The following is a 22862-nucleotide window of genomic DNA, read 5'->3' on the forward strand; positions in this document are numbered from 1 at the left end:
CACCCAAGATGGGAAGGTCATGGCAGAGAGGTCACACTAAATACGATCCCTGGGGAAGGAAACGGCAACCCACCCCAGTATTCTTGCCATGAAAACTAAATGGATCAGTACAACCAGAGATATGTCGGTATACCATCGGAAGATGGGACTCCCAAGTCAGAAGATGGTCAAAATGCTACTGGGGAGGAACAGAGGATAAGTTCAACTAGTCCCAGATGTGATGATGCAGCTAGCTCAAAGCCGAAAGGACGGCTAGCAGCCAATGGTGCTGGTGGTGAACAACGAATCCGATGTTCTAAAGTTCAACATACCATAGGAACCTGGAATGTAAGAGCCATGAGCCAGGGCAAACTGGATGTGGTTATTGGGGAGATGTCCAGATTAAATATAGATATTTTGGGTGTCAGTGAACTGAAATGGACTGGAATGGGCCATTTCACATCAAATGACCACCAGATCTACTACTGTGGAGAAGAGGACCACAGAAGAAATGGAGTAGCCTTCATAATTAATAATAAAGTGGCTAAAGCAGTGCTTGGATACAATCCAAAAAATGACAGAATGATTGTCAATTCGAATTCAGGGTAAGCCATTTAGCATCAGATCCAAATATACACCCCAACCACAGATGCTGAAGAAGCAGAAGTAGATCAGTTCTATGAGGATCTGCAGCACCTACCTACTGGAAAGTACACCAAAAAAATATGTTATTTTCATTACAGGAGACTGGAATGCTAAGGTGGGTAGTCAAACGACACCTGGAATTACAGGCAAGCATGGTCTGGGAGAAAAAAATGAAGCAGGACATAGGCTGATAGAATTTTGCCAAGACAACTCACTGTGCATAATAAACACTCTCTTCCAACAACCTAAGAGACGACTTTATACATGGACTTCACCAGACGGTCGACACCGAAATCAGATTGACTACATCCTTTGTAGCCAAAGGTAGCGGACATCTATGCAGTCAGTAAAAACAAGACCTGGAGCTGATTGCAGTTCAGATCACGAACTTCTTATTGCACAATTTAGAATCAGACTAAAGAGAATAGGGAAGACCCACAGATCAGTTAGATATGAGCTCACTAATATTCCTCATGAATATGCAGTGGAGGTGAAGAACAGATTTAAGGGACTAGATTTAGTAGATAGGGTCCCGGAAGAACTATGGACAGAAGTTCGCAACATTGTTCAGGAGGTGGCAACAAAAAACGTCCCAAAGAAAAAGAAAACCAAGAAGGCAAGATGGCTGTCTGCTGAGACACTGGAAGCAGCCCAAGAAAGAAGGAAAGCAAAAGGCAACAGTGATAGGGGGAGATATGCCCAATTAAATGCAAAATTCCAGAGGTTAGCCAGAAGAGATAAGGAATTATTTTTAAACAAGCAATGCGCGGAAGCGGAAGAAGATAATAGAATAGGAAGGACAAGAGACCTCTTCCAGAAAATTAGAAACATGGGAGGTAAACTCCAGGGAAAAATGGGTATGATCAAAAACAAAGATGGCAAGGACCTAACAGAAGCAGAAGAGATCAAGAAAAGGTGGCAAGAATATATGGAAGATCTGTATAGGAAGGATAATAATATCGGGGATAGATTTGACAGTGTGGTCAGTGAGCTAGAGCCAGACATCCTGAAGAGTGAGGTTGAATGGGCCTTAAGAAGCATTGCTAATAACAAGGCAACAAGAGATGATGGTATCCCAGCTGAACTGTTTAAAATCTTGCAAGATGATGCTGTCAGGGTGATGCATGCCATATGCCAGCAAATTTGGAAAACACAAGAATGGCCAACAGATTGGAAAAAATCAACTTATATCCCCATACCAAAAAAGGGAAGCACCAAAGAATGTCCAAACTATCGAACACTGGCAGTTATTTAACATGCCAGTAAGGTAATGCTCAAGATATTGCAAGGTAGACTCCAGCCATTCATGGAACGAGAATTGCCAGATGTACAAGCTGGGTTTAGAAAAGGCAGAGAACTAGAAACCAAATTGCCAATATCCGCTGGATAATGGAGAAAGCCAGGGAGTTTCAGAAAAACATCTCTTTCTGTTTTATTGACTATTCTAAAGCCTTTGACTGTGTGGATCATAACAAATTGTGGCAAGTTCTTAGTGGTATGGGAATACCAAGTCATCTTGTCTGCCTCCTGAGGAATCTGTATAACGACCAAGTAGCAACGGTAAGAACAGACCACGGAACAACAGACTGGTTTAAGATTGGGAAAGGAGTATGGCAGGGTTGTATACTCTCACTCTACCTTTTCAACCTGCACGCAGAACACATCATGCGACGTGCTGGGCTTGATGAAGCCAAGGCTGGAGTTAAAATCTCTGGAAGAAACATTAACAATCTCCGATGTGGAGATGATACCACTTTGATGGCTGAAAGCGAGGAGGAGCTGAGGAACCTCATGACGAAGGTGAAAGAAGAAAGTGCAAAAGCTGGGTTGCAGTTAAACCTAAAAAAAAAACAAGATTATGGCAACCAGCTTGATTGATAACTGGCAAATAGAGGGAGAAAACGTGGAGGCAGTGACAGACTTTGTCTTTCTAGGCGCAAAGATTACTGCAGACGCTGACTGCAGCCGGGAAATCAGAAGACGTTTACTTCTTGGGAGGACAGCAATGACAAATCTGGATAAAATAGCGAACAGCAGAGACATCACACTGACAACAAAGGTCCGCACAGTTAAAGTAATGGTATTCCCCGTAGTAACCTATGGCTGCGAGAGCTGGACCATAAGGAAGGCTGAGTGAAGGAAGATAGATGCTTTTGAACTGAGGTGCTGGAGGAAAATTCTGAGAGTGCCTTGGACTGTAAGAAGATCAAACCAGTCTATACTCCAGGAAATCAAGCCAGACTGCTCACTTGAGGGAAGGATATTAAAGGCAAAACTGAAGTACTTTGGCCACATAATGAGAAGACAGGATACCCTGGAGAAGATGCTGATGCTAGGGAAAGTGGAAGGCCAAAGGAAGAGGGGCCGACCAAGGGCAAGATGGATGGATGATATTCTGGAGGTGACGGACTCGACTTTGGGGGAGCTGCGGGTGGCGACGGCCGACAGAAAGCTCTGGCATGGGCTGGTCCATGAAGTCACGAAGAGTTGGAAGCGACTGAACGAATAAACAACAACATGCATAGGATTGCAGCCTTACTGATCAATCCTATACATGTCTACTCAGAAAGTAAGCCCCATTGAATTCAATGGGATTTACTATCAAACAAGAGTTTATAGAATTGTAGCCTAAAGCTGCTCGGGATTGACATATGGATAAGCATAATTTTTCTATTATGCCACCACTAACTCAATCTTAGGTTAATTTACAGTGGCATGTACAAATGTACAGTGGTTATAGCAGAAGACTTTGAGATGGGAGAATAGGGAGAATACTTCTTGTTTAAACTGTCACACCCCAACTACTGATCCCTATGCCCATGGAAGAAATTCCATGGCAGTATTTATCACTGCATCCATAACTGTAGAAATAATGGTATGAATCAGTAAAAAGAAACTGCAATATTGTATTGTCTGCAACTTTATATGGAGCTTCCTTATTGCCACATTCCTTAACTACTGCAACTTAATTTCTACTCTACCTTTCAAATATGAGAAATGAACAGTTGAAGGAACCACTGGTTTTCTGTGAAAGTACAGCAGAACATGGAAACTGTCTTTGCTATTTGGCATAAAGAAAAGTATCTTTACTTTCCAAGGTCCATTTAATAAATAAATAAATTCCTATTCTTTGCATCCTAGTCCATTGGTACTGGGTAGCACAAGCCTAGACCAGGTTATGTCAAGAAACGTCTCCTCCTGTACCAACCTCCTAGGCTATTACAATCTTCATTAGACACCCTGTTGTCTGTGGAATGGCTTATGGATTTCTATTTGGTGATGACACAGAGACAGGCCTTCTCTGCAGGGGCACCCATCCAGTGGAATGATTTCCACTCTGAAGTACACCAGCCCTCAACACTAGGGTGTTTTAGGTGATTATTGAAAACATATCTGTTTGCACTTCCGGTTGGAACTGATGTCGCTCTGGCAGCTTCCCCATGGGTTCTCCGTGGGAGCTTTCTCAAACAGCTTTTTAAAAGGTTGAAAAACCTTTTACTCTCCCTCTGGAATTAAAAGGGGGGGCAAGGCAGCTATGGATAACATCTTGGAGAAAAGTATCCCCACGAGATAGTGGGGGGGCTAGATTCCAGGATTATCTCCCCAGAGTTTTACCAACGCAAAAAGCTGTACGGAGACTCCTATTTTATAGGAGAAAACAGGACTGACATGTTCCATAATAATATATGCTTTAAGAAATATCAACAACTTCTGAGGGATGATTTAAGAAATGTTAACAATATTTGAGAACATCTGAGCACCTGTAAGATCTGTTTGAGAGAAACATGTCTGCGCCAAGGAGAAGAAAGGGGCTGGCATCAACTCCCCCCGCACCCCATGTGTCAAAAGTTTCGAGAACAGAAGATATAGGGGAATTATTTACTCTGATAAATACTTTATCTTCGCAATTTATGCAGCAAGCCAAAAGGCTGGATTTAATCCAAAATTCCATCACCGCCTTGCAAGGAGCTGTAGCTGTTTTTTCTTGCTTTTCTTTATATTTATTTCAAAATAGATAATATATCTAGTATAAAATATATTACTGAATGTTGAAGGTTTATATTAAGTTTTATTATTATATAATACTATATTATTATTATTATTATTAATATTATTATAATATAATAATAATAATAATAATAATAATCATATAGGCTTCTAGGAATGAACTGTAGACCTGTTTCTTTGATATAAGATTGATGATATGATATTGAAATGTAAGGTTGTTTATTAAACTGTAAGATTGTTAAGGTTATAGATATAGTTTTTAAAACAGAATGGCATCGGGGGCCGGGGGGCACTGGAGTTTAAACTTAATTCTTTAAAGGGGAGGGAGAGGGAGAAGGGGAGGGAAGGGAAGGGAAAATAATCTTTTTTCTTCACTTCCTTTTCTCCTCCCTTTTCCTTTTTTTCTTTTTCTTTTCCCTTCTCTCTTTGTTATTGTGGTGTCCTCATCAGAATATTGTATTTTTGGGAAATTGTAGTATTGATCAGGTTGCTGGTAATTTTGGTATTGTTTATTTCATTGATAAAGATAAAATAAATAAAACTATATTAAAAAAGGGGGGGGAAGAGAACATATCTGTTTGCTTTGGCTTTCCCCAGCCACGAGCTATCTTCCTACCAGCCTCATGATACTATTGTGTGTGCGCGTTGTCTTTTTTGTTTGTTTTCATTCTTTTGTAAACTGCTTCAGGATTTGTTTTCAAATGAGAAGAGCTATATAAGTATTGTTAATAAATAATGAATTTTTGTTTGGGCTAAGTGATCTACACAATATATATAAAACATAAAAAGTTACATGAAGTGGTACTCCCACACTAAATGCAATCCTAACCACACTTACTAGGGAGTAAGCCCGATTGAGGTCAGTTGGACTGACTTCTTATATGTTTTGGATTGCACAGCTAAATGCTTACACTAAGGTGACAGAGTACTCTCACAGAGATGCATGCTGTACCTATGACTATATAACATAATGGCAGAAAGGGAAAATAACTAGAGATAGGGAAACTCCCTTTGGATTGGATTGGAAATGAGCCAAGCTTTTACCCCAATACCCAGGTCTTAAAAGTGCAGCCATGGAGAAAGCTCTTTTTGCTTCCCTGGGGCCTCCTTTGAAGAACTGCCTCTTAGGAAACTGGGAGTTCAAGTCAAAAGCCAACCCCATGGAAAATCCTTGGGGTACAAGGGTCTGCTGTCATGGGATGGACTTTTGCTCACCAACCCCAATTTTCCTAGGGGCACTCTGAAATCAGGCCCCTTGCAAAGCAACAGAGAAACATTTTCCTGGGGTTAGCTGAAGCTGGAAACTTTTCCATAGTATGGATTTTGATCTGAACTGCAGAAGAATTCTAGGGCTTCGAATGCTTCCCTTTCCTTTGAAGAGAGCATTACCAAGCTCCTGAAGCTCACTTCTGTACCTGAGCCCAGCAAATTTTGGTACCATATCTGGAGATGACCCTTATATTTTCTATACAAGTCTAATTCAGACTCAATATAAAAACCCACTGCCATCAGCTTACACAATAAATACTTATGTGCCAGAATACTTTAAAAACATACACATGCAGGTTGAATGAATAACTTATGCAGCTGTTGCCCCACCCGAAACACTGCAGTAGATGCATGGCAGGGTCTTGCGCCAAAATGGTGGGGCAAGAGGAAAGAACTCCCTAGGCACAAAGATGGATGTGTAAAATGAAAGGGCAATAGGGCTCATAAGTGGCAAGTTTTCAGTGACAATTGTGTGTTATGCATATTATCTACACAGCTATCATAGACTGTGATTTCTGCATGCCTATCTGACAGTGTTTGCATCTATTAGAATTGACAAACAACAAAAACAGATATCAGATACTCTAAGAGGCCAAAATACCAGCTCAGGAGTCAGGAAAATAACCTATTCTAAAGCATTAAGTTATCCAGCTACAACAGATGGATACATAATTTTTTTAAAAAACACACACAACCTGACTCTACTTTTCTGCCAGCCAGCTGAGGTGACTATAACAGAGAAAGTAATCTGTTCCCTAGAAAAGAGTAACACAGATTATTTTCTTTGAGGAAGTGACAACCAAGGAAGCAATAGAGTGCCCAGCAGTGCCTCCTGGGATAGCACACTAACATGTTCCTAACATTTAACCTAGTCTTAAAAAAAAAAATACGTGCTGTACTAACCTAAAATGCTTTCTATACCTAGAATTCACAGAGATTTTTAAAATCACTGAAGCATTAAGATTACTGCCATTAAGAAATGCTAAATGGCTGTACTTCTTTGAATGTTGATGAATATTTGAGATTTGCCAAAGTGCAGCACAAAGATCCAAGTACCATATATATCTATTTTAATATTAAACCAATTAAATTGAGACAGAAGTAGCTTGGTTTAAGCACCTTTAGCATCATTTCTAATGTTGGCAGAATGGATCATTAATACAGACAAAACAAGATTTTCTTCATAGACTTGCCAATGACCTTAACCCTGACCTGGAGAGAGCATCTTCCTCAGCAGTAAGCTATAGTCTCAATGCCAACTCAGTCCTAAGAGAATGCCAATTATGCCAAGTTTGCAAAAACGGATGTATGGTGATTTTTGTGATATAGACTACTTTACGCCAGGGATGAAGCTAAACCTATTCATCTCAATTTACTTACGGCCTAAGGCTTAATTTGAACTGTGCCCTTCAAGGTGAAAGGCCAGTACTTTAATCCAATCATCTCCCCATGTGCATTATTTGTAATAAACACAAACCTCTCTCTCTCTTCTGCATGCAAAATCTTTTTTCCTTACAAAGCGTAGATTTTTTTCTCTTACAAAGCTAGGGTTTACGGCAATATTTTATATTGTAAAATCAAGGTTATTGCTATTTACTAATCACTTCTACATGCACTAAGAACAGGCTATCATAACAAAGCCTAATCGATATTATGCATGATGACAATTGACTAAAATTCCTTAAGATAGGCATCCACTGCTTGTTTACAAATAGTTTAATAATAATTGGCTTCACTAGATTAAAAAAGAAGCTCAGAGGCTTATAGAGGTTCATAAGCTCACTGGCAGAAATGCAATATAAAATGCTCAAGGGTAGGGACATTTGAATAAAAGAAAAGGGTAAGATTAATGCAGGATTAGGCAATTACAAAGATGCTTTTGCTGTAAACTTGAAAATATTTCTGAGGAATTTGAACACTCAAGAAAAAACAGTAGAGACCATTGGAATAGCTTGTATCTATCTGTGTGTACTAGGATACCTACTTCACATTCATCTATCAATTTATGGCTGACCACCTAAACTGCAAAATAATTTGAATTTCACTTCAGAAATTAACCCATGGGTATCCAAAGCATGAAAGGACCTGCAATAATATGTGAGGATAACCTTCCCTATAAACAACATCCCCCAGCCAGTGTGATTGGGTCCATTTGAAGGGAGCCGGTTCTGCATACACAGAATTTCCTCCAGGGAAACATGTACCCTGATTAGCCATGGTTCTCGTCCCCATGGACAAAAACTCTAAGGGTTGATGCAGCTCCCTTCAGACTGAGCTGATCTGGGGAAGACTGGGCTGGGAAAGATTGCCAGCACATTTGTCATCATCAAGGGTGCTGAGTCAGCACTGTTTTACCATTAAACCCTTCACACATTTATCAACAGTAGAACAGGCCCAGATTTAGGTGGCAAACTCATTGACACTTACCTGGGATTAACTCCTATTGAATTTAGGGGTACTTACCTTGGTGGAGTAATTTTCAAAGGGTTAGTCTATTGTAGCAAAAATAACAAAGTCTTGTAACACCTTAAAGACTAACAAATTTATTAGTCCACTAATATAGTCCATGCTATTATCCACAATAGCCTATGTCAGAATAAATTTTTTAGTCTTTAAAGCACCACAAGACTCTTTGTTGCTTTAACTTTGGACCAAACATGCTAAGAATCAAGCTGCAAAAGTCTATTTATTTAACAGGATTGGCACTGCTGCCTATTCAGCTGCTCTCACACATACCCAGGTATATGTAAAGGCTTGTGCCCACATAATACATACCAAGCAAGAGATGGTCCTTGGCATTACCTGCTCAAGAGTCTGCACAAGCCATGCACGTAGAAGCCTTTACATGCAACCACACCTGCGTTTCTAACAACTAGCACTGCAGTAGCATGCAGGCCATTCCAAATAAAGTCAGCTTTACATTAATCCAAAACAGTTAATGTCCATATGCACACAACAGCTATATTCACCCCTCCATCCTGGTTGAACAGTTGATTGGCACAATCACTGCTCTTTCTAAACATTTGACATTCTGACATCAAATGTTTAGAAAGAGCAGTGATTGTGCCAATCAACTGTTCAACCAGGACGGAGAGGAACATAGAGGGCTGAATATAGCTGTTTCAAACAGGGTTCAGTGCTATCATCAATTTTCTAACTAGCTGCACACACACAGCCCTGATGACCAAACTGGAGTAAGGAGCTGCATGTACAACAGTCACTTGTATGTGTGACTCATTTTCCAACAAGGATTTGCACAAGAAACGATTTCTGCATGCATTCGCCCTTAACTTGATTGGGATGACTGAACTTTGCAGAGCAACAGACATTTTGTCCAATATTGGATTCCAATAAGGCATGTATTCAAAATTGTTTTGTTTGAATAAGAATATGTCTACATCCTATTTAGGATCTAAATAGACATAGCCAATTAATTGATCTTTGTCTTTCCACAACATTAGTGTTGTTTTTATAAAAGGCTAACTTCTTACAGCAACATGGGAAACATTATCTTTGTTTCTTCCCCTGAGGAAATGAGAGCTTAGAGTAAAGTATTAACATTACTTGAGTACCTGATCCAGGCACAAACACACTGATGTGTTTTTTCTCTAATCCCGAACACCTTCACTACTCATTGGTGACGCTTACTAAGTAGCAAAGAATAAAAATCTTTCCATCTCTAGAAAATACTAACAAAAATGTTCGACCTATTTCAAAAGAGGACATTATTAACACTACAATTGCATCTTGCTAAATTAGGTATTTTTGGAAATGTAGTAATAATAGATCAGAGCAATGCTGTATTTTTAAACTCTTGGTTTTGGCTTCTAAAGCTTAGTCTCTTCTTACCAGAACATTTAAAAATGATTCTTCTAACTCAGCTTTTTCTGAAAAAAGATAATGCCATGAATTATATAATCCCATGCTTGGACAATGTTTGTCTACATAATCTCTTTCTCAAAGACATAGTAGTGCAAGTCTTTCTTATGTCATGTTCACATGAACAGTTACTTGAGCATAACTGAAACTACAATGAGATATCAATGTAGCCAGGTATGATTGTTTCAGCACAATAAATCTGTTTTAGCTGATACTGGAATATTGTAACTTTAATCATGCCTGTACTTAGATCTTTATTGGGAACCAGCCTTCATGAATATGTACCACAAAAAGGTCATCTTTATAGCTTGCTGTGAAGAAACATGCAGATTAATGGAATTAATTTTTCACCCATGTAACATTAACTGTCCATGCAGTTCTACAGTTAGGGATGTGTGGCGTCTAATATCACGTCAATTACACTTTGATCCATTTTTTCATGCTAAATTGACTTTATGGGCCCATCCAGATCTGAAAATCGGTAAGAACATGTTTTTGTGACAGACATGGACAGATAAGGCTAATTTTACTTTGAATCAACTGGTGGCTGTCAATGATGAGTTCTTGTCATTTTCTATCCTGCATGCCAAATATGACTTGCCAGCTATGGCTGAATGGCAATACTTGCAATTGCAGCATTTGTTGGTATCCAGGTTTGGCCTGGTCGCTTTTACAGCATCAGAGTCTCTATCATTATTGGAAGCACTTATTGAGGCTGTTTGCGCAAAGACCCATCTCTATAAATTCTTGTTATTGGTGAATAAATATGATATACAGGGTTTTAAGCAGAAATGGAATAAGGAATTGTCCCATTCTACCTAATCAGTGGATCGCTGCTTTGGTGTCGATACCTGTCACATCCATGGATCTCAGGCTGTGTCTTATTCAGCAAAAAATTGTATTTCATGTCTATTGGACACCACAGTAACTCTTTAATATGGTTCAGCTAATTCAGCTAATTGCTGGTGATGCAATGCAGCTAATGCTTCTTTTAAACATGTTTTGGCAATGTCAAGGAATTGCTTCTTTTTGGAAGGAGGTTATTATACAATTAGATTTTATACTGGAAGAGTCTTTAATATTCACTGATATAGATGCTGTTCTAAATTATTTACTGCTTCATGGAAATTAACTAATGATCAGCGTAAATTGATTCCCCACACCCTTTTAACAGCTAAAAGACTGATATTACAACAGTGGAAGCATAAACGTTCAGCTCCTATAATGCAATGGACTGAGGACCTCATAACATTTTCAACATTTGAATGGTTGGCATATAGACACCACTTTCAAATAGATACTTATTTGGATATCTGGTCTGCTTTTGTTGAAGTCTATGTATAGTTGCTAGAAAGTTGTATTTTCACACACATATACACTCACACACAGATTTCATATGTATGCACTGCTATGGATATATACCAATTCATTAATGTGTGTTTTAAAAACCAAAAAAAAAAAAACTTTTTAAAAACTGTCCATACAGTTTTACAGTTTAGTAATCAATATTCAGCAGTTGGGCAGTAATCTACAGATGTCACTAAAATGTAGGACACAGCAAAAGCAGAATGCTTTTACCGGATCCCAGTGTGGTAATGGATTATTTGAGATGGTGCATTGGCTATTAAACAAGTCCAATACAAATAAAACAGAGTTGTTCATGATGGGCACACTAGTTGATCTATAAGTTGGTAACAGCCCTGTTCCAGATGGGGTCATGAAGATCAGGTTTGCAGCTTACAAACCCAGTTCTGCTGCTTGATTCTCAGGTGGCATCTGTAACCAGAAGTGCCCCTTTTTTAAGTTATATGTGGCATAGCAGTTGCTCTCTTTTCTGCGCAATGATTGGACAGAGTCACGACTGAACAGTGGAATTCATGGTTGACATTGCTGCTTTTCATTTGTGTTTTATAGTATTATTTTTAACTGGATTTTTTAAATGTAATGTTTACATTTTTAATCTGTTGTAATGCAGGTAATGCTTTTTTCAAAATCTTTAAATAAATGAGGTTTCAGCAGAGGAAGAGGGGGAGAGATTAGTGATTCATGAAAAATGGCTTGTTTTGAGTTGAGAGAGAAAACTTTGGCATAAAGCAGTTTGGAAAAAAACAAGTAAAATTGTTCAAAGAATACTAATGCCCTTTCCCCTTCAATTTAAATCTGCAGTTGTAGTGCTGTTATTTTCAGCCAGAATTTAAGTTGAAAACTAGCAAGACCTTTCTACTTGTCCCTTCCCCTTGGTAAAAACAGAGGGTATTAATCACTCTGTTTTAAAGGCAGTTGTCTAAAGCTATTCTTTAAATAAGGCAGTGTCACTAATGTGGCCGATGAATAACTCTCCAACACTTTTGTTTGTTTGTTTCTCTGAGTGGACTGTCAACAGCACAGTTTTTTCCCTTCCCTTGAATGGCTTATAGAAGATGATGAAAAGGAGCACTATCACTAAAAACAAGAGTTTTCAGAAGAACAGTGGGAACAAAGTGGACATATTAAAGGCAACTCGTGATTCATGGCTCATACTGTGCTATTCCTCTCGTCAGCTCAATATGCTCTTTGGTTTTACTGCTGGATAAGAGAATGCCAGACCACTGCACCTCTCCTAGCAACCAATATATCTTAGGGAAAAAGGCATGTTGTCTTCTAAAAGGGGAACAGAAGAATTTGGGGTCATACAAAGCTAGACACATGTTCTCTTGCATTTGATCCTAAAAATTGATTGATCTGTCAAAATGGATGGAGTAAACAGCAAATAATTTTAGTCAATGTGGACATTAACTATCATTTGAACCAAATATCTGTGTCAATAGATACTTTCCTTTTTCTTTCAAGTCAGTAACCTGGCGATTTCCACTGTTACGTTCAAAGCTTTTTATTTGAATATTACTGAAGATGTACAAACACAAATATGGGAGATTTTCGAAGGCAGAGTTTTAAAGCTAGATAGATTGTACATAGATTGTTTGGAATCAGAGTTTAAAAGTCCAGGTTTCTCTCTTCTCAGGGATGAATTTTAAAAAAAAACAAGCTGTCAGATCTTATTAGGTGCATCTCATATTCTGGTGCTTAGGAAAATAAAATAGCAGTGGAATAATTCTACAGTTCGGATGCTCACATGAAGACACATATATCGACAGATTTCAAACTTTGGGATTATTTCTTAAAAGCCAGTTGTGGTAGATTACAAATGGACTACTTATGAAGACATTGCAATTGTAGTCCACAGTATTTCCCCAATATTGATAATATTGTATCTTCAGCATGATCACCCCTGAGTACCCTCCCCAGTCTCATGGAGCCCATACTGCCACCTGGCATTCAGGGAACTGTGAGCAATGAAACAGACCTGATGATGGCTAAATCTGTCTGGCACAGAATTTGCCATGAAGGCAACAAAGCACATGCTAGAGCATATAAGTCTGTCTGTTGCATGGCAGTGAGGGCAACAAAAAAAGGCTTATTTTGATGCTCCACTGTATCCTTATGTAGCCACCCAGTGAAATTGTTAAGCCCTGAACTGAACTATATGGAACATCTGCACCAGTGATTGGGGTATCTGAACATTCTACCACAAGGTAGGGATGTATGTGAATTCTGTTCCTGTTTGCAAATTATGCAAACATGACCAGTTTGCAACCCCAAAGGCAAACAGGAATGCATCCTTCACAAAATTTTCAGAATTTCCCAACCGTGCATTTCTAAGTGTGCACTTGTGCAAGTGCACACTTGTGCATTTGTGCACATGCACAAATGTGCAAATCCCCCCCCCCCCGAACCACGCTTTAGCATATGGAGGGAAATGTGCATTTTCAATTGGGAAAAATACATACTTTTAAAAATGCGCATTTTTCCCAATCTAAAAAAAGAAAAGAAAAGACACTCGCATTTGGGAACACAAACAAGGTGAAACAAGCTTCAAGAAAGAATTCAGAGAACCTCAGTGAGCATGAACATTGCACGTTCGCCTATCCCTACCACAAGATACCATCTTGTCGCCAATGCTATTCAACATATACATGAAGATCTGTATCAGGGAAGTAAATTGTCAAGAATATCCTACAAACCCAGATGTACAGGAAAAATAACCCTGTCAACGTGGAACTAAAGCGCATCCAGTCAATGATTTCCTCTACTTTTGGTTTGGAAGTTGAACATGAAATCATGTTATCAGGAAAGAGTGCAGCAGGTGTACACAGACGCACAGCAGTATACACTATTCTTACCATGGTGACTATATACGAACTGCGCTGGTGCTACACTTGCTATGATCTGCATTGTCAAGGGCCAGTGATCCAGACTAATCTGGGATAAATGTACCAGTACATAAAAGCTTTAAGGAATAGATTCCAAATGAGAATGCATGTATAAGCATTTCAAGGAGGTGACTGGAAAACCTTAGATTTAATTCTAAAATAATTTAATTCAAACCAACTAAGTTAAAGTACCACAACACTGGATAGGTAAGTCACAGAAGCAACCAATCTGGAGGCAATTTTAAAACCATTTGTTTGCATCAATTACTTTCACTTTTGATTTAACTTGCAGTGAGCACTCCAGTATTCCCACTGCCTAGTGAAGACCTCATACTGGTTCCTGAAGTATGAGACTCTTAGAAAACTAGAGTGAATGATAGCTTGAAGATACATGATTATAGGGCAGATGTACCAGTAAAATACATCTCATAACTGGTTCTTGACTCTTGACACTTTCACAGCAGTAGGAAGGTAGCTCTGGTACTTTCCATAAACACTTGCCTCTAGTCCACCAGAACAAAATGCTAACTGACGCATGTTCGTGACATTTTGGTTTTAAAAGGTTAATTTTTTTCCACACAGTTTCCCCTGTAATCAATGACAAATGATTAATAGTATTGCACTGCAAAGTTTACTGTGCCCACATCTTGCTGCTGGCCATTTATTCTTTGTCTTATTGCTGTATACTTGTGACAAGCATTTTACTGAAAGTCTACTCATTTAGTGCACATTAGCACAGTTACATATACAATGCATGAATGTTTAACTTTTGTTACACATATGAAACAGCTAGTTCTTTCTGTATGAACAGTTATTGCTGTTTAATGCAGGGCCCAAACAGTTGAGTTGAACTTAGTAAAATAAAATTGCTGCTTTTCAACTCTAATTTGTGGAAACGGGCCTGAGAAAAAGGCAGTCCTAGGGAATCTACACATATATGTTAATAGCAAACACAATTCTCAGAGTTGTTGTCTGAGAACAGAGAATAGCAAACACAATTCTCACAATTCTCCATGCATATATAGCCAAAACAACAGCATACATGCTCATGAGAGAGGTATCCACAGACTTGGAGGAATGCCTTGTTTTGCAAAAGAACAAAACATCTTTAGAAAAAAAAAACCAAGGAGAAGGGAGGAAAATCCAAACAGCTCCTTGAGGAGTGAGCATGCTCAGTTGGCATGGAATACTGGCAGGTGGAGGGGGGGCAGAAAACCAGGAAAAGGAAGCACTTCTTCACATAGCACATAGGTAAACTATGGAATTCGTTACCACAAGATGCAGTGATGCCCACCAACCTGGACAGCTTTAAAAGGGGATTAGACAAATTCATGGAGGTTATGGCTATCAACGGCTATTAGTCATGATGGCTATATGTTACTTCCCTCTGAATACTAGTTTCTAGAAAACATGACTGGGAATATGCTATTGCACTCATGTCCTGCTTGTGGGCTTTCCATAGGCACCAGTTGGCCACTGTGGGAACAGAATGCTGGACTAGGTAGGCCTTTGGTCTGATCCACAAAGTTCTTCTTCTGGTCTTCTATTATGTCACAGGCAGGCACATGCACAAACTCAAAGGCCAGAACACAGAGCGTGGAGCCTACAGTATCATTCCAAGGGACAGCATGCTGCTCCATCCTTCATGCTCTGCAGTCTCTCTGAGCTTCCACGTGCACATTACTGCCTACCTGACATTCTCTTGTGAGTTATTACTTGAGCAGCGGCTTGATCGTGGGTGGCCATGTATGCAATCACTGCATGAGAGGTACCAGGAGTGTCAGAGGCAGCACAGAGTAAGCTTGAGGGCTGCATATGCCCAACTTGTTGCCCATACTTGCTGCAAAAGATATTCAAGAAATGCGTATCTTTCTACTGTGCTGCTAACACACTCATTATGTACAGTAGTATATTCCCCACCTTTTCTTGAAGAATATTATGTTAATTGTAGCCATAATACCAAACATTCCTCTGCTCTACTTACTAGACAGGAACTAGTAATTCTGCAATAGACAAAGGCGCCCTGGAAACAGGCGGTGCAGGCACCACTCTGCTAGCAAGCCTATAATTACCTCCTTAAGGAAATGTGTCTTGCGCATCTCTTGTGATAATAGAGAATTGCGGGGGGGGGGGGCTGTTAGTGTGTATGAATTCTGAGGAAGCCCTTAGAGGCCAAAGAATTTCAGATTCCATTTTGTCAGTGGTTTCAGTTTTATCCAGAGCCAGGAGAAGTCCTGCTCCAATAGCATTCTTACCTTATTTCACAGTGTCTGTGAAATTATCACAGCATGTATCCCTACTTCCTCTTCATTTTATCTGCTCCCTAACAGATCAGGTTGGTTAAACTGAAATAACCACCTGTGTTAACACAGCATGTAAATCTCCACAGAAGTTACACCTTCTGCCAGAGTGGCCTTCACGGCTCTTGCTTTTCCCCTGCATCAGTTGTCAGTGTCCACACTGGGTGAGAGGATAGAAGCTGAATATGCTCTACCAAAATGTTGTATCCATTAACAATACAACACGTGCAGTAATTTGTACTTAAAATTGTAATGTGGTATATTTCTGAGTGGGTCTAGCCAAGTAGCAACCTATGCTCTGCATACGTTCCAGCTTCTTATCAGTCTTAGCTACGATATTTGGGGTTGGAAGATCTAGCTAGCCACACATTGAACTTGTGCACAAAACATTCTATTTAGTCACAGGATATGATAAAGTAATCATTTTCATGAATAGTAGAATAAATAAACTGAACAGATAATCAGACATCGTAATTAGGTTCTTTAAAAAAAAAATCAAATTAGTGAAAATATTGTTGACACAGCAACAAAACTCTCATCCTGGATTCTTTCTTCACTACTTTAGAAAAGCAAAAAATCATCCTCACCCTATAGAAATAAAATATAAAAACAAGCAAATTGTCCTTATTAACAGCAAGGTTTCAAAAAGAGAGAGAAAACACGCTACAGTGTTTGAAGCTCTTTAGGTCAAAATACTATTCCTTTGAGAGTCCTTTGTTTAGTCTATTTTAAGCACCTGATGCAGAGGGAACATACAAGTGCTAACATGTTTGCCACAGCTTCAGAGATGTAGCAACTAGGAAGCTCTAATCGTAAACAAGATTTAAAACCAGTCTCAGAAAGATTTTTCCTGAAATTCCATCTGTATTTGATGATTTTTCATTAGAAAAGAAAAACTTTTCTTCTTCTACCTTCGGTGAGTGACAGAATTAGTACCTGCATCATTAAGGGCTGCTTCATACAAATTGTATTTACATTGTCAGTTGTGAAGTACAGTTCAGATCTTTGTTTCACGAGAAGTACATGAGCTGGGAAGCCACCTTCTTGACTTATGTCAAGAAACACATGCCATATTTCATGAGCAGGGATACATGATTTTCCTTACACTGAGGCTCGAGTGGCTTTGAGACAGCTTGGATGGCCAATTTTCTCTATACAAACACTCAGATCTTCTTTATCTATCCTTTGATATACATTACACATACTACTGCTGCTTTTTCTGGCTCAAGTTGCTCAATTAACTCATGTACTAGGAGGAAGACAAGTGAGAAAAGAGCATGGGTTGGATCCAATGGGACCCTTGTGCAGGTGCCCAAGGTTTTGCTGGTGGCTGTGATGTAGCTTCCAGGGACAAGCACCAAAATGAGCAGAAACACGCATTTCTGGAAGGAGCACGACCGGTGGGCCTGGGGCGCCTGCACAAGGGTCCCACTGCATCAAACCCTCAGTAAATGCTACCAAGAAAAGTTCCTCTCATATCCCCAGAAAACTAATCTTGACGTGTTGCAGATCATCACAGAACTGGGATGTACAACTGAAACACTGGCTCCAAAGGTTTCTCTACACACCAGTGTCCCTGAACAAATGCTCAATTTGCCAATTGAGTGGGTTAGCTTTAAAAGTAGTTTTAATTTAAAAATGGATATGTTGTTCAAAAGAGTGAAGTAATGCTGCTAAACACTTACTTTGGTTAGAGAAGCCTAGCAGTCAGTAGACCTTGAAGCAAGAACAGAGAAATCTAGAACAATGCATGGTAAAACTCGGACATGGTGCAGATCTGTTTGCCAAACCTGTGCTTAGGAAATAGTTTCATCTTCATAACTGGAAGTATTCAGATGCTTTTGAAACTCAAAAAGAATGCTTACTAATCACTGAAGAACCTAGAATATAAACGCTGTTATAAATTATTCCAAATAAACTTCAAGCAATCTAGATTTTTTGTAATACTAACTCACATGCAGACATAACAGTATTGTTGCTTGAACAAACAAAATGCAGTGTTTAATTTTTGACAAGTATGAATACCACCTGCTTCCTACAGAACAAAACAGAGATTCCTACAAACATGCAGAAACTAGCTCCAAAACGCTAGCCTGCTGGCAAGAAATCATCAATATAATTTCTAAATAGCCAGCCAATCAAGGCTTTGGCACTTTTACATAACTGTTATAAGGGATGGGAACCCAGGTGAAAACCGAAGGCAGAGGAGTCTTTCCAACAGCAATAAGACAACAGAAGGGCCCTATTTCAGACAGAGGCAGAGCTTGCTGAATCCATTAGTATTCATCTGTACATAATAGTTGTACAGCAATTTGGTGTGCAATGAACAGATAAAATGCATTAAGTTGTAGGATTTGGGTTAGGGTTTTTTGTTTTTGTTATTTAAGTTATACAACTATGCTATATGCAGAACCCTGTCCTAACAAGCAAATGTCCTGACAGGTAAACAGGCTCTTTTTAAAGAATTAACATTTTAAATGATGTTTAACTGGCTTGTTCAAAAGCCATCATTAAAAATATTGGCTTTCTTTCCGAGAACCTTCACATTTCCCATATGGATCTTTCAGACTAACAGTCTATTCCTAACCATGGGTTGGATCCAGCCTTTGTACGAACAGAACTCCGTTCACGTGATGAGACTTCCCTCGCCTCTCCTCCCTCCTGTAGCTTCCCCCACATGCCCAAATCTGATCCAGAGAGCCCCCCAACCCACCAGAGCAGATCTGAGGGATAAGCGGGGGGCTGCAGGAGGAAAGCGAAATCTGTTCCCTTCCATTGATGGAATACCACTGTCAACATGACATTGATTCAAAAGTAAAGCCCACTGACTTCTATTAGATTTTTTTCTTCTAAATAAGCATAGAGAACATATATAGAATATATAATTTAACTTCCTCCACAAATATATACAACCTCAGCACAGAGCAGGGTAGGCCCCCTAGTTCCCTCCAGGTGTTTTGGGCTACATTACCAATAAGCCTCAGCTAGCATGGCCAATAGCCAGGGATTTTTGTGAACCGCCAGGAGAGCTTCGGCTATGGGGCGGTATGGAAATATAAGAAATGAAATAAAATTAAATTATGGGAGTTGTAGTTCAAAATATCTTGAGGACACCAGGTTGCCTGCCCATGGCAAAGAGCAACTAGTGCCCTCATACTAAGGCCTATTGCTATAAAAGCTTCACTTTCCTATTTCCTCCCTGCAAACACCTGATGACCAAAAGGCATCATTCCATCCTGGCTCTAATGCCTCACTTGCTGACCACAAACAACTGATTATACTACCTGAATGACATCTGCAGTTGATAGTTAAAGAGTCTCAAAAGCTCCTGGTTCAGGAGCTTCCACCCACTCAGCCAAAGAGACAAGGTAGAGCCTCAGCCAATCTTGACTGCTGTGTGTATGATTGGAGCATAGTAAGAAACACGATACTATGTGTAGGACAGCTATGTGCAAAGATTCATTGATTTGCTCAACTAAAAAGCTACTTTTCCATTACTGACTATGAATCCCAAGGATGCTAGTTGTAGCTGCCACATACATGCTTCAAATACTTCCAGTTCCACTATAACTAGATGTCCCCAATAGATATTTTCTATTCCAAGACCAAGTTACAAATCAATCAGTCAGTTTTTATTATGGTCATAGAACAGCAAGTAAGTTAGAAATAATATATTACATAATTGGTATACATTCAGAAGAGACATTCATTTACAGCAGGGGTAGGTGACCTGGGCCCTCCAGATGTTTTGGACTACGACTCCCATAACCCCCAGCCATTGCCAATGGTCGGGAATTGTGGGAGTTCTTATCCAAAACATCTGGAAGGCACTGGGTCACCTACCCCTGACTTTGATTGTTCACCTCATGTTGCATCCTTGAAATTAATTGAATCAATCCTATACACGACTTTAGCACAAAACTTTTTTAAAAAGACAGACTATGAGGAAAAACAATTTAAACAGTACTTTAAGAATAATCTGTCAAAATTTGCACATTCTACAGAATCAAAGGTTATTCACTAATAGCATAACAAAAATCCCACAGGAGAGATCAAGGCCCTGTCAGCACAAATACCCTTTGAACAAATATATTCCAGCTTTTTATGTAATCTTTGTACTCTGATAGTCAACTGATCTGCATGAGCCACATTTTGTGAAAGTAAGAAAAAACTCTACAAGAATCTGTGCTCAAATAGTTTGTTTTGTACACTGTTCAAAATACACAAGGTTTGTGTTGTTCCATAGCAATGTGCAAATGCAAAATATCTATGTCAACTCAGGATAATAGGGTTGTAGCTTCCACTCATGACAATAGAATCTACAAGAACCTAAAACATAACAGCATACTTAATGTTCTTTTAGAGTCCTATTGGTGCACAAGCTATGATTTTGTAAATGTTCCACTTTGCCCTCACCCACCACCAGTCAGAATAGTCAAAGAAAGAAGCCATTGACAAAAATTACTTGAAATCAGCAGTTTAAACCAGTACATCAACTGGGTGAGTGCAATGTGGTATGACAAGGACTCCTTAATTTTCAGAACCAGATCCAAGCTTGCTAGTAGGGTGGAATGGTGCGATGTTGGAATTACAGTTGTCCATAATTTGGCTGCAAAGGACATGAGCTGAACTGTCATAAATTCACATAGGCACAACATGAATTGCTTTATTTTCATGGTGTTCTGTAATTTCTAGGTGCTACGAATTCACTGGAAGAACAACACTTTATTAAGAAAAATGACCATCTGAATCTGCAAGATAACCATAGCACCATGCAATACTACCTGTGGACCACTGAACAAAACTCATGGCTCCCTGTGTACTCACAGAATAGGCAGAGTATAACCATTACATCTCAAACAGTCATGGATGTTTCTCTCTGTTTGAATCCATGCCAAGAAAATAAAAAAATCATAATTATATTGAGGGATCGCTACTGAGATACAGGAAGCCTAGAGGTTTAGCTTGTGAGTAAGACATGACCTATTTTTTATTTGAAGGAGTGAAACCAGCTGGTTTGGCTTTTAACAGAGGATCCCTTCAGTTATGCTTCCTTCATACTTACTGTTATTTATTTGGAATATTAACGTACACACACACACACAAACACACACATTAAAGCAGTTTAGGATCATGTCATATACTCAATGACAAACATAGGTTCATATGTTGTATCATATACAATACATTGTATATCATATACACTTCATTCAGTTAATCATTACGCCAAAGAGATAGATATGTATTTTTTTTCTTCATACATATGTTTCAAAACAACAATTACAAAAAAATACTGCCCCTATCCTACACACAGTCAGGATTCAGGATTGCATCTATTGAGATTAACAGTCTAGCCAAAATCTTCTCTTAAAGCATTTAACACATTTTTAAAAGTCCATATCATTTTTCTCAAGGATGGACCAATAAGTTTGCTCACAGCCTTGCATGGCAGAAAGATGCTATTTTTGTTTTAAGAGGTGCAAGTTGTGTTCTCCATGAAAGAAAACTTGAATAAATTATGCTTGCTCCTGTCCTTCCAGCAAGCTGGTTAATTGCATTTGTTCCCTATATCTCTAAACAGCCTGGTACATTAATTACATTCTGTAACACCAGGCTCCTGTGATTCACTCTGTCACTTCCACTGAGCACTTTAATTGTATTCCTTCTAGCTACCTACAATTTTAAACACTGGCTAATAACTATATTTCTGTAGCCTGATGCATTCAGGTTTTATGTACAATTCCAGTATGCCTTATGTAACTCACAATGCTTCATAATTTCTGAAACTGTACGGCACATCGCATGACACATTCATTATACATCTCATGAACCACTACTTAACATATCCCCCACTCGTGCTTTTAGCTGGGTTTCCTATTGCTTTCTGTGTTGCTAGGGGTGTGGTGGGAGGGAGGCATAGGTACTTATGCAGCCCATAACTGCATGCAATAATTGTAGGTAATACAATATCACTCTATGTTTACAAGAGAGGCCTCTCTTTGATACAGATACCTTAAATGCTTTTAGCACTGGCTTCCTACTGGAACTAAGTTTACTCCCACAGCCTGGCCATAACACTAAACAACCTAGACCTGTGAATTAAGCTAGGCCCCCCACCCTTCAAAAAAACCCTTGTGCCAAACCTTCAAATTAGGACAACAGCCAAAGATCTGGTACCATTTCATGCCTTCCCATGACCACTGTTGATAAAGGCTTACTATTAATGCCCATCATATAAACTGCTTGTGGGCACAAAATATTGTGATGTATGTTGTACATTCTAGACTATGGCATACATATGTTCATTCATACCCACATTTCCATCAAGGTCATACACATACTTCCATTAATTAAAGTACATCCTGCTAACTATATATATACATTGTTGATTTAATCTAATATTTTATCTCAATTTCCTTCATTTCCAACACTGCAACCAGTAACGTGTTGTTGATTTTTACATTCCCATCTGAAATTCTCTTTAACCTGCTTTTAGATTCCGTGAACAGAAGATCTTAGGTTTACTTTAGGG

At 39.1% G+C, this 22862-nt stretch overlaps 1 protein-coding gene across 1 annotated transcript in view; it reads right to left on the bottom strand.

Moving 5' to 3' along the window:
* ROBO2 (roundabout guidance receptor 2) overlaps positions 1–22862 on the bottom strand; it is a 721099-nt gene that overhangs the window by 696941 nt on the left and 1296 nt on the right. The gene's annotated exons all lie outside the window — the stretch shown is intronic.

The sequence above is a fragment of the Heloderma suspectum genome, chromosome 3 (assembly GCF_057233095.1).
Source record: "Heloderma suspectum isolate Gila_16-S chromosome 3, 16-S_ref, whole genome shotgun sequence".
Lineage (NCBI taxonomy): Eukaryota > Metazoa > Chordata > Lepidosauria > Squamata > Helodermatidae > Heloderma > Heloderma suspectum.